At 49.3% G+C, this 12,136-nt stretch overlaps 1 protein-coding gene across 2 annotated transcripts in view; it reads right to left on the reverse strand.

The window, feature by feature from the left end:
* Positions 1-12,136, reverse strand: part of LOC144160989 (rab11 family-interacting protein 4A-like) — a 270,063-nt gene that overhangs the window by 137,537 nt on the left and 120,390 nt on the right. The gene's annotated exons all lie outside the window — the stretch shown is intronic.

Genomic DNA, 12,136 nt, shown 5'->3' on the forward strand with positions numbered 1-12,136 from the left:
TGCAGGGCTGACATTATCGGTCTCATTGAATGCCTCTCCCTATTCCAGTGATCTGGCGAGCAGTTATCGCGCATACAGTCGCCGCGAGTCTCCGTATCGTACCAAGGAAAGGGCGTTCGTGACAGCGCCGGCAATGGAGCCACACGGCCGCAAGGCGCCCGTGTATACGGTCCGTGTTGTCCGCCACCCGGTCATGTCCCGGTATCCTTCGCAGCTGCAAGTGATGGCAACCGGATGCGGACCACGATAATGAAACTATGATAAAGTCTCGACACACGGCCAGACTCATTTGAATCACGCGGCGTTCGCATCGCGACGATGCAGGGTCTCTTGTTGCTGACTTGGAGTCAGCAAGAAGGACCGCGTGTGCTACGCGTTTGAACGATGAGTAGAGAGAGAGAGAGAGAGAGAGAGAGAGAGGAATTTTATTGAAATGAAAAAATCGAACGATGAGTAGAGCAAATAAAAACTGCGTGCAGCTCATCGTCCGATGATGATGATGATGATGCAGGGGAGAGGCAGTGGTGTGTTCTTCATACCGTTGACTCCGCTCATCTTCGAAACCCCCGCTTCGCCCTATTTTCCGGTTCCGTGCCCCCGCAAAGTAGCCATGGCCGGAGACCGACCACACGCGTTTCCGTTACTTGAATAAAATCATCATCATCTTCCCCGCACGCCGTATTCCCGATGATCGGATAACCTGATGGCCCAGTGTCTGTTGCTGACACGTGAATTATCTCGCTGCGATGGCCGTGGACTTGCAACAAGGACGACATTTTAGCGAAAAGGCGGCGGGCACCGTCTTCGTTCCGCAGGCCTGAGGATTTATCTCTTTCACGGTCATTCCACGCAAGATGCCCCAGCGGTGCGTGCACGGGGCTTGAAAGTTTACAATTTGGCTAAAAAAAATCCATTGCTGATTACCATGTTCCCACGAATGCCTGGATACAATATTTAGTGCAAAAAAGAACGTTTAAACACATGACGACTAAAAGATGCAAACTGCCTTTTGGTATCTGGGTCAACTATATAAAATTATTTTCATGTAGGCTAGTTCGAATGGTGACGTATTGCTCGCGTCACAAGTGTTCACTGCTACCTTGGTTCAAATCAAGTGTTTTCAAATCAAAGAGATTTCTTTTTGTTTTGTTTTTTCCCACAAATAATAAGAATAAAATCATGCCACATTTTAGGTTCTTAGACGCATCTCCATTATATGAAGGGAACCGAAAAAAACAAAAAAAAACGCAGGTGAAAATTGCACGAAGTCGCTCAAGGCTTCAATCATGGCGAAGCTGCAGGATTCCTTTCTACGTGATGATGATGGTTGGATGTTTATGGCGCAAGGCCAACTGGGGCAAAGAGCGCCAAGACAATAGTCGATGATAGGGGTGAAACCTTAAACACTAAGTAAAATCAGCAAAAACAAAAGGAAAATCACAACACGACAATGAGCATGGCTGGTGTATAGGGCCAGATTTCATGATGCGTGATAGGAAATGAGGTTTAAAAACTTGACGTCGGACAAATACTCAAACACACGTTTCACGGAAACAATGGCATCATCACCTAGGAAAAACGATGGATGTAGGGGGATATGTTGTCTGCAGAGTTCTCTGAAGTGTTTGTGTCGCGTTGTGTGAAGTGCCTTGCATGTGATTAGTATGTGCACTACGGATAGGGCCTCTCCGCACCTGCCGCACTGGGGTCTAGGAGATCCCGTCAGCAGATACGAGTGCGTCGCATGGGTGTGCCCTATCCGTAGCCTTGCCAAGGCGACTTCTGTGTGTCTGTTGTGTGAGTCAGTTGTGTACCGTCCCAAGTGTGGCTTTATTACGTGTAGTTTGTTGTCTGTCTGTTCGTCCCAGTGTGTTTGCCATGTTCTGCGCAGGTGCTGTTTTATGTGAGGCTTGAGGTCTGTATATGGTACGCTTGTTATGTCGACAGTGTTCCTGAGTGCAGCAGCACCGGCCCTCTCGTCCGCCAACTCGTTCCCAGCGATCCCAGCGTGTCCTGGGACCCAGCAGAGGAGCAGCCGATGCTTCTCCGCATACACCGACATGATAGTGTTGAATACAAGATTAATTATGTGGTTTTTGGGGGGTTTATGCGATGATAATGCGCGAACAACACTCAAAGAATCTGTGTAGATGATAGAATTGGGAATTTGATTTTCAAGGATATGTCGTACAATCAGTAAAATTCCGTACGCCTCTGCTGAAAAAATTGTTGATGATGATGGTTGGATGTGTATGGCGCAAGGCCAACTGGGGCAAAGAGCGCCAAAACAATAGTCGTATATGAGGGGTGAAACCTTAGACACCACGAAAAGTCAGCAAAAACAAAAGTAAAATCACAAAACGACAATGAGCATGGCTGGTGTATAGGGCCAGGGAGTGATCACGCGTGGTATAAAATGAGGTCTAAAAATTGAACTTCTTCTAAATATTTAAAAACGCACTTGATAGAAAACATGGGATTGTCAGAGAGGAAAAACGCTGGGTGTAGTGGGACGTGTAGTCTGTATAGCTGTGGGAAGTGTTTGCGTCGTGTTGTGTGAAGTGCGTTGCATTGAATGAGTATGTGAACTACAGATAGAGCCTCTCCACACCTGCCACACTGGGGTCTTGAAGACCCCGTGAGGAGATACGAGTGTGTGACATGTGTGTGCCCTATCCGTAGCCTAGCAAGGGCAACTTCTGTGTATCTGTTGCGTGTGTCAGTGGTGTATGGTCCCAAGCGTGGTTTAATAACGTGTAACTTGTTATCTGTTTGTTCACTCCAGTGTGTTTGCCATCTGTTGCGAAGTTGGTGTCTGATGTGTGGCTTCATGTCTGTGTATGGCACTGTTGCTATGTCCATTGTATTCAAAAGTGTAGCTGCAGTGGCCATTCGATCTGCGGTTTCGTTCCCGGCAACTCCAGAGTGCCCTGGAACCCAACAGAAAGTTATTTGAAGGTTTGATGCATATGCAGACATGATAGCCTTAAAAACATGATTGATGACAAAGTTTTTAGAATGCTTTCCTGATGCAAGTGCTTGTACAACGCTAAGAGAGTCCGTGTACACGATGGATTTTACGATTTGATGTTGGACTATGTGATTTATTACCATTAAAATACCGTATGCTTCTGCTGTGAATATACTGCCACAAAGGTTCATTGTTTTACTGGCGTTAAAGTTTGGCCCATGCGCAGCACAAGCCACAGCAGTTGCAGTCTTGGACGCATCGCTGTAAAACTCTTCACAGCGGTACTTATGCTGCACAAACAAGAAATGCTGCAGAATCGCAATCCTTGGTGACCTGTTCTTGCTAAACTGCATAAAAGAAAGGTCACATGACACAGGGCGGAGATGCCATGGTGGAATTGAATCAATGATGGGCGTCTTGTGAATGCCTGAAAACGAGACTTCTAGCTCAGAGGCTTCCTCTCGCACTCTTAGATGAAACGGCATGGAGATTGATGGACGATTTAAAAAGAGTTGCTGTGAGGATGCATCATTAATGGTCGGAGTAAAAGGATGATTTGTCATAGACATGATTTTTGAGGCATATAAAACGTCCATGTACACCCTCTGGTGATCTAGGGACCATTTATTGCATTCTACATACAGACTTTGTACAGGGCTAGTGCGAAAAGCACCGCATGCGAGGCGTAGCCCTAAATGCAGCACCGGGTCCAGCATTTTTAGTGCCGTTTTTGTTGCGCACCCATATACAACACTGCCGTAGTCCAAGCGGGATCCCACTAGGGCGCTATAAACCCGAAGAAGGAGTTGCCTGTCTGCACCATATGACTGGTGGGAGAGAACTTTGAGAATATTCATAGTTTTTAGGCATTTTTGCTTAAGATGTTTCAAGTGTTGGACAAATGTTAGCTTGTTATCGAATATTATGCCTAAAAACGTGTGCACCTTTTTGACAGGAATTGAAACGCCATTCAGAGTAATATCTGGGTCCGGATGGATCCCGCGCTTTTTGGAGAACACAACACAAGAACTTTTTCCTGGATTGAGTTTAAAACCATTCATGTCTGCCCAGCTGGCAAGTTTTTTAACACCAAGCTGGACCTGACGTTCACAGATTGACATATTACAAGATTTAAAAGATATCTGTACGTCGTCTACATACATAGAGTAAGAAATGGTAGGTGGCAATGCCTTCCCAAGAGAGTTCATTTTAATTATAAAAAGAGTACAGCTTAGAACTCCACCTTGCGGCACGCCGTTTTCTTGCACATGAATCGTTGACAGTGCGCTACCAACTCTCACGCGAAACGTTCTGTGGGACAGATAACTAGCAAGAGTGTTGAGCATATGGCCCGAAACACCGAAAGACTTCAGGTCACTGAGGATCCCGTAGCGCCAAGCGGTGTCGTAGGCCTTCTCGAGGTCGAAAAACACAGTTACGACATACTGTTTATGCACGAAGGCATCCTTAATATACGATTCAAGAGCTACGAGTTGATCATTCGTGGATCGCCCCGCCCTGAAGCCTGCCTGGCAGCCCTCGAGAAGACCGTTGTACTCGAGGAAGTACACGAGCCTGCGATTTATCATCTTCTCGAAGAGCTTGCACAGGCAGCTCGTCAGTGCTATTGGACGGTAACTTGAGGGGGACGACGGGTCCTTTCCCTCCTTCAAGAAAGCCACTACAATGGCCTCCCTCCAAGAGTGTGGAATGTGCCCCGAAAGCCATATTTTATTGTATAGATGTAGAAGTGCTTCAAGTGTGTCTGCGTGTAGATGTTGTATCATTGTATATGTGATGTTGTCTGGGCCTGGAGCTGAGGGTTTACACGTGCTCAGAGCAGCCCTCAGCTCATGTAGTGAAAACAGGGAGTTGTAAGAAATCTGTGATTCGTTGTTGTCGTGTAGGGACTTCTTTTCACAAGAGGCTTTATGTTTCAGGAAAGTGTTCGTGTAGTGCGATGAACTGGACACGTGTTGGAAGTGTTGTGCGAGTGTGTCAGCCTGGTCTTCGAGTGTGTCACCTGTTGTACTGACCAGAGGCAGGCTGTGTGTCTGTTGTCCTTTCAGTTTGCGTATACGTGTCCATACCTTGCGTGTGTCTGTGTACGAGTTTATAGATGTTATGAATGAGCGCCAACTCTCTCGTTTTGCCTCACGGCGCACACGTTTGCCGAACGCCTTGGCCCGTTTGAACAAAATGAGGTTACCCGACGTGGGGTACCGACGAAGGATACCCCACGCCTTGTTCTGGGCCTCTCGCGCCCGCCTACAGTCCTCATTCCACCACGGCCTCCGCTGGTTGCGCGGGGCTCCAGAGGCGTGGGGAATGGACTTTTCGGCGGCGTCGAGGATGTGCGCCGTGAGGAGTTGGGTAGCTTCTTCAACGTGTAGGTGTCCTATGGATGTGTGGTGTAGTTTGGATGTCTCTGTAAATGTATTCCAGTTAGCTAGTGCTTCGTTGAACCTATTATGGGAAGATGGACTGCTTGGTCCTTTGCCTATGTGAGTGAGTGAGGTGGGGAAGTGGTCACTGCCATATGGGTCAGTTCCCACTCCCCACTCGACAAGAGGAAAGAGAACTGCGGAGCCAATAGCCAAGTCAAGACATGAGTATGTGTTGTGACCTATGGTATGGTATGTAGGCAGTTTATTGTTGAAAAGGCATGCTCCAGAAGATGTAAGGAATTTTTCTATCAGGCGACCTCGGGCATCCGTTCTGGAAGAGCCCCAAAGAGAGTTGTGAGCATTAAGGTCACCTGTAAGGATGTATGGTTCGGGCAGCTGGTCAACCAGCGCCTCGAAGTCGGAGCTCGTAAGTGAAACATCAGGAGGAATGTATATGGAGCATACCGTTATCAACCTATTAAATATTATTAAGCGTATTGCTACAGCCTCAAGGATAGTGTTCAAGGTGACAGGGTGGCATGCTAAGGATTTCCGGACGATTATGGCCACACCGCCAGAAGAGTGTGTGCAGCCATCCCTGTCTTTCCTGTATACCAGGTAACTATTCAAGAAATTTGTGTTCTTGGAATTCAGGTGTGTTTCCTGAACACACATTACACTTGGCTGATTAGCATGCAGAATCTCATAGACGTCGTCAAGATTATTTAGAAGGCCTCTGCAGTTCCATTGTACTATGTTCTCCCTTCCCATTATGAAGTGTTCGGAGCTACTGGACTGTGTTGTTTATGTGTCGTCTTTCGGGGCTGTGACTCTCGTCTTTTTTGGCTTGTCGGGAGGCTTTGGCGTCGGGACGCGTTCCTTGCGGTGCACCGCAGACAAGAACGGACCGACGTCCATTTCATCCTCGGATGTCCTCGGAGCGCCTGAGGGATCAGACTCCTTGGACCGCGAACCCTTTGGGGCGCGCTTTTCCTTGCCCGCAACCACCGAGGGGTTCAGGAACGCCTCGGATGGCACAGGCGGTGCGGTGGGGGTGGGAGCTGCCGCTGGCTCCCCCAAGTCCATCTCCTCTGCGCCCTCGCCTGTGGCTTGGGACGCTGGAGTGGAAGTGGAGGATGCAGCATCGCTTCCACCAGACGTGGTTGACCCCACAGCCGCTGCTGGCTCAGCGAGCGGTGCGGAGGCGGGTTGGGCTGCCCGAGGCAACCCAGGGGGGCGGGGGGGCGGGGGCGGGACCAAGTACGACTCGCGGTACTGGGTCCCCGCATAAACCACACGCCGCTCCGCCCCCCGGCGAGCTGCGTCGGCGTACCTCCCCAGAGGGAAAGAGGCGAACCTCTTCCGCGCCTCTGGGAAGGTGATGTTTTCAGTGACCTTGATGTTAATGATTTTCTTTTCTAATTGGAACTTTTCACATTTTCTGGAGTAGGCCGCATGTGGGCCCTGGCAGTTTACGCAAAGAAGTTGTTGAACGTTACAGTTGTCAGACGGGTGGTCGTGCTGGGCGCATTTTGCGCAGGTAAGTCGGCCGCGACAGGAGTTTGTGCCGTGCCCGAACCGTTGACACTTGAAACAGCGCCGCGGGTTCGGGATGTACGGCCGGACTGAACATCGGATGTAACCTGCGTTGATGAATTCTGGAAGGATGGACTTGTCAAAGGTTAGGATGAGGTGCTTTGTCGGTATTTGTTTATCGTCTCTGCGGATGGTTATGCGCCTGACCGCTGTTACGCCCTGACTACGAAGGCCCTCCAGCAGGTCAGCTTCGGATTCATTTAGCAGGTCATACTCGGAAATCACGCCCTGGGAGCTGTTTAAGCTGCGGTGGGGCGTGACTCGGATTGGCAGATCGGCGATGCTGGTTTGAGCAAGAAGTTTATTGGCCTGATCCTGGCTACTGACCTCGACAAGAATTTCACCGGTTCGTTGTTTTTTGGCCTTATACGACCCTCCAACAATACCGTCAAGAAACTTTGAAATGAGAAATACAGACTGTGAAGCAAGAGGTTTTGATTGGTCTACAGATTCCATCACGATGAAGCGAGGATAGTTGTTCGGTTTCGGAGGACTCAAGTTAGGAAGTGGTGGAAAAGAAACTTCGGTGCGGCCCCTTTTCGGGGGCCGATCACGTTTGGGGGGGGGGGGGGGGGGGGGGGGGGGGGGGGGTTTGAAAATGCCATATAGCATAGTATAAAAGCAGGGAGACTGGGGTACTTTCTTCTTTGACCTTACCCTGGTAGCCAAAGAGGTCCCGGAGCTCCCTGCCTGGTAGACAGACAGGGAGCCCATCCGCCGGAGCTTGACCTGGGCTCCGACGGCCACCGTTCGTGGTTTCTAACCCTCCACCTATAAACACATCGCCACGGTTGGATCCAGCTTATGTTTGGGGGCTCGGGGTTGTCAACACTAACACAGCTGGCCGAAATAACTAATGACCTAGCCAACGCTATTAATACCAACAGTCAGGTTGATGCCATATTCTTGGACTTTTCAAAGGCGTTTGACTTGGTCCCACATGAAGATTTAATCACAAAACTACAGGCTTTTGGTATTGACGACACCTTAATCTCGTGGATTTCCAGCTTCTTACAGAACAGAACACAATGTGTAGCCGTAAACACACATACGTCTGATAGCCTCCATGTGTACTCAGGAGTACCACAGGTTTCAGTCCTTGCGCCTCTACTATTTCTTATTTATATCAGCGATATCCAACTTTGTATTCAATGACTAATCCAGATGCGCCTTTTCGCAGCTGATTGTGTCGTGTATACCGTTGTAAGACATTCAGAGGACCAAATCAGGTTGAACAACTCACTAAAAAATATATACACTTGGTGCCAGAAACGGGGCATGAGACTGAACGCATCTAAAACCAAATGCCTCACATTCACTAATAAGAAGCATCCGATGAATTGTTCGTACACTTTAGACAATAATGAACTCCCTAAAAGTGATCAGGTGAAATACCTTGGTGTCACGCTTTCAGCGAACTTAAGTTGGGAACCCCATATTGACACCGTCTGCAAAAAAGCGGCAGGGAAACTATCCTTCCTTAGAAGAAGGTTGCGAAATGCTCCGACCCAAGTCAAATTAAATGCATACAAGACTCTTATTCCCCCTGCCTTAGAATATGCCGAGAAAACATGGAGTCCCCACCAACAACACCTAATAGACAAATTAAACGAATTCAGAAATTAGCTGCACGGTTCATCTACTCTAATTATTCGCGACATTCAAGCGTCACCAACCTAATTAATAGAGCAAATCTTCAGCCACTTTCCAAACGAAAAATAATTTCAAGGTTAAAGTTCCTATACTTATAACTCTATCACGGTCATTTTAAGATACCGCGCTCTCTGTACTTACAGACCCATTTAAACACTCACTCATTTAAGCAAAGTCATTTTTCATCCTGCTAGTCGTGTCAATACACATAAGTATTCTTTATTCCCAATGGCCATTTGTTATTGGAATAAGTTGCCGGTAAATGCTGTGAATTGTTCTACGCTGGAATCTTTTGTCAACTGTCTTGAAGAGACTGATTTTTTCTAAAAATGTATGCATGTGAATCACGAAGTATCCTATGTGTATCAATACTTTTTTCCTTTTCCTTTAGTGGGGCGTTATTGTATTCCATGTTACCTATGTATCCACTCCTGAAAGGGCCTGGTTATGGCCTGCAGTATGTACAAATAAAAAAATTAATAAATAAAAAAGTAAATAGCCAAATTAAATTTGCCGCGTTCCACGGCTCCAGACGGGTTGCCTCGATACCAGCGCTGCCCAGTGGCGGTCCCAAGGCGGGGGCCAAGGAGGCGATCCCCCCCCCCCCCCCCCCCCAAAACAGGTCCTCAGCTTCTTATTTTTAGATTTTTTTAAGCATTCCACTTCCACGAGGTTAAATCCCACTTGTGGGAAGCCGTAAGCGTGTTGCGACCATCAGAAATGGGGGCTCGAGCCAGCAGTTGCACCACCTAAGGGGCGCCAAGAACCACCGGATCGTGCACAAGTGATTCGTGCACAAGCGGGTTACACCGCATACGCGCACACGCCTGCATGGTTTTCGCCTCCTCTGCAGAATTGGCGCAAGGAGGGGAGCGGTTGCTTACTCCCACTCCCCAACCCCCAAAAACGAATCTTTGGGACCGCTACTGGCGCTGCTGTACGGCGGAGACGCGCGTGATTCAAGGCACCCTATGTTTACAGAACCACGTTGCCCTGCGCCAAGTGCATTCCAAGCGGAACGCGGACCCATCTAGTGGAACCTTTCTGTACTGTTGCCATTAGATTTGTTAAAATTCCTCCAAAAGCTACAGTGTAGCGGGCAACAGCAGGCGACGATTTTCGGCAATAGATGTAGCATTTCATATGATATCGCAAAACCCAAGCATCCATGATTTCTCAAATGAAGGAACACTGCAATTATCAGTTATGTATTGATTTCCTGTCTTATATTTGAGTAATGTCTTGTTCTTGTTGAACAATGTTGACAAATATGAACATTCCCACCGGACTTAGATGTTTGGATTTGGCTGTGGGTATGAGGGTAATTATTGTGGGTCTTTGGCTGTGGGTCATTAAGGGTAAAAGAGTGGATCCCTAGAGAAGGCAAGCGTTGCAGGGGGCGGCAGAAAGTTAGATGGGCAGATGAGATCGGGGATAAATTGGTCGCAGTTGGCACAGGACCGGGGTAATTGGAGATTAAAGGGGTCCTGAAATACCTTCCGCCGATGCATGGATGTACTGTCGGGAGCAAAAGTCTGGATTCCACGCGAGCGGCGGCCGAAATGCATTGCAGCGCCACCCTGCGAAAGCTCGCCTGCTGCGAGACACCGGCTGTAGGGCCTATCTTAACTGCCCGCATGTTCGTTCGATTCATTCGATAAAAGCAGTCGCGAAGCGACACGCTTCCTTAAACCAGTTTGAGACTATTGTTTTGCGGTGCAGTCGCAGATAGCAACTACTTTCCATGTGCAACGCTGATAAAGAGTGACGAAAAACTACCCGTTCAACGCATCAGTGGCCGCTTACTGCCACTCACTGAGACCGTATCGCAAATGCTACACGCCGACGGAATTGCCCAGTCGTAAATGCTAGACACGGCCGAAGCGACACCGTTCGGTCTTTCCGTGAACAAAAAGCGTATCAGACTCGTGCGAGCAAACGAACATGCGTGCAGTTAAGATAGGCCCTACAGCCGGTGTCTCGACACAAGGCGAGCTTTCGCAGGGTGGCGCTGCAATGCATTTCGGCCGCCGCTCGCGTGGAATCCAGATTTTTGCTCCCGACAGTACATGTAACCAAATAAGACAATGCATTAGCAATCTCCTCCCGCAAGAAATTTGTTAAAGCGATGAGTATTAGCTGAGAAATCGTAAATCAAAAACCGCGCATTATCGTCGCGCCGCGTTTCCTCCTCCTTTCTCCGCTGTTGACGGCGCGACAGCCCTCCCTCCCGTGATGCTGCGCTCCTCGGCGGTAACGTACTTCCGCTATCGCGCTGCTCATTGCCGTCTGCTACGGGCAAGCTTTGTTGACACCTTGAATCCCTCACTCCGCCCAAGGCTGGAAAAGAGAACGAAAAATCTGGCCGCATTTGTGCGGCGGCCTGGCCTTGCCCTTTCGCGGTGTGCGTTGCTGCAGGGCAGCACGTGACTTTTAATCGGCGGCGAACTCGCAGCCGCTCGGGGAGGATCGTGGGCTCGGTCCCTCATGCACCGCGCACTGTTTATCCAAAAAGCGCCGTATCAGATGTGGCCCCGCTGGTGCCGGGTCTTATTTTGCGGTGGTGGTAATTCCTGCCGGCGGCATGTGAAAAAGACATTTTAAACCGATACAGAACCCATGCACAAAACGCTTCAATCGTGTGACCAGTTCAGCTTGGGGCGACGCGTGGTGGAGAGCGGCAACGTTGGCAAAACATGCTCCGGCGCGGCTCTGAGCTTTCTAGCGCTGGAGCGAGCGCCATTTCTTTGACAATCTCAAACATCGGTTGCCTTGGCAACAAGGCACAAACCGCCCCAGAAGTCAGTTACGGTTGCGTGATCCCGGTTCAGCTCGGGGCCCCACCTCGCGACATGTGGGCACTGCAGGCGTACGACTTACTCCGATTGGGACGTGCGAGATGCGTTTGGCATGCATTACAGGAGGCGATGGTGTGTGTGTTGTGGACGCCTTTGTTTCGCGATGAAATGCGACGTTGAGCTTCTGCGGGTCGATAGTGCTTCCCATGGTCTGGATTATCTTTCTCGAGCGACGTACGACTCAACCTCGCATGGGGTATGTGCAGTGTGCGTGGCTAAAAGCCATCTCGGCTTGCGCGCCAGAGTTAAGTGACTTGCTGTTCGTCCCCGCAACCGCGCGCGAGGTGAGTGCCGAATTTACGACGGGCAGGAGGAGGCAACCCATCGTCTGTCAATCGCGGTTCAGACTTGCAACGCATGTGTGACGGTGTGTTCGTTCGAAACGCATCTCTGGATTGTTTTGAAGTGGAATAAAATGTATCCGTCGAACCCGGGCACTCGGCTCAGGGCGTTCTCTGCGATTGCACGAAAGAAGTGCCACGGGGCTTCAACGCTTTCTTTATGAAGCGTACTCAGGTAAGAGAATATCCATGTCGTGTTATGGCCGTGTTGCATTCAATGCGAACGGTTAAGCGTTTGTTTGCACTTGTTTCGTTTGTCGTAAAATGTCCAAGCACTCCGACACTCCGCTGGCAGATCAGCCAGCGAGCCGACGCTGAGCAGACGACTCA

Source organism: Haemaphysalis longicornis, unplaced genomic scaffold (assembly GCF_048455015.1).
Source record: "Haemaphysalis longicornis isolate Haplotype H1 unplaced genomic scaffold, Haemaphysalis longicornis Haplotype H1 scaffold_11, whole genome shotgun sequence".
NCBI lineage: Eukaryota > Metazoa > Arthropoda > Arachnida > Ixodida > Ixodidae > Haemaphysalis > Haemaphysalis longicornis.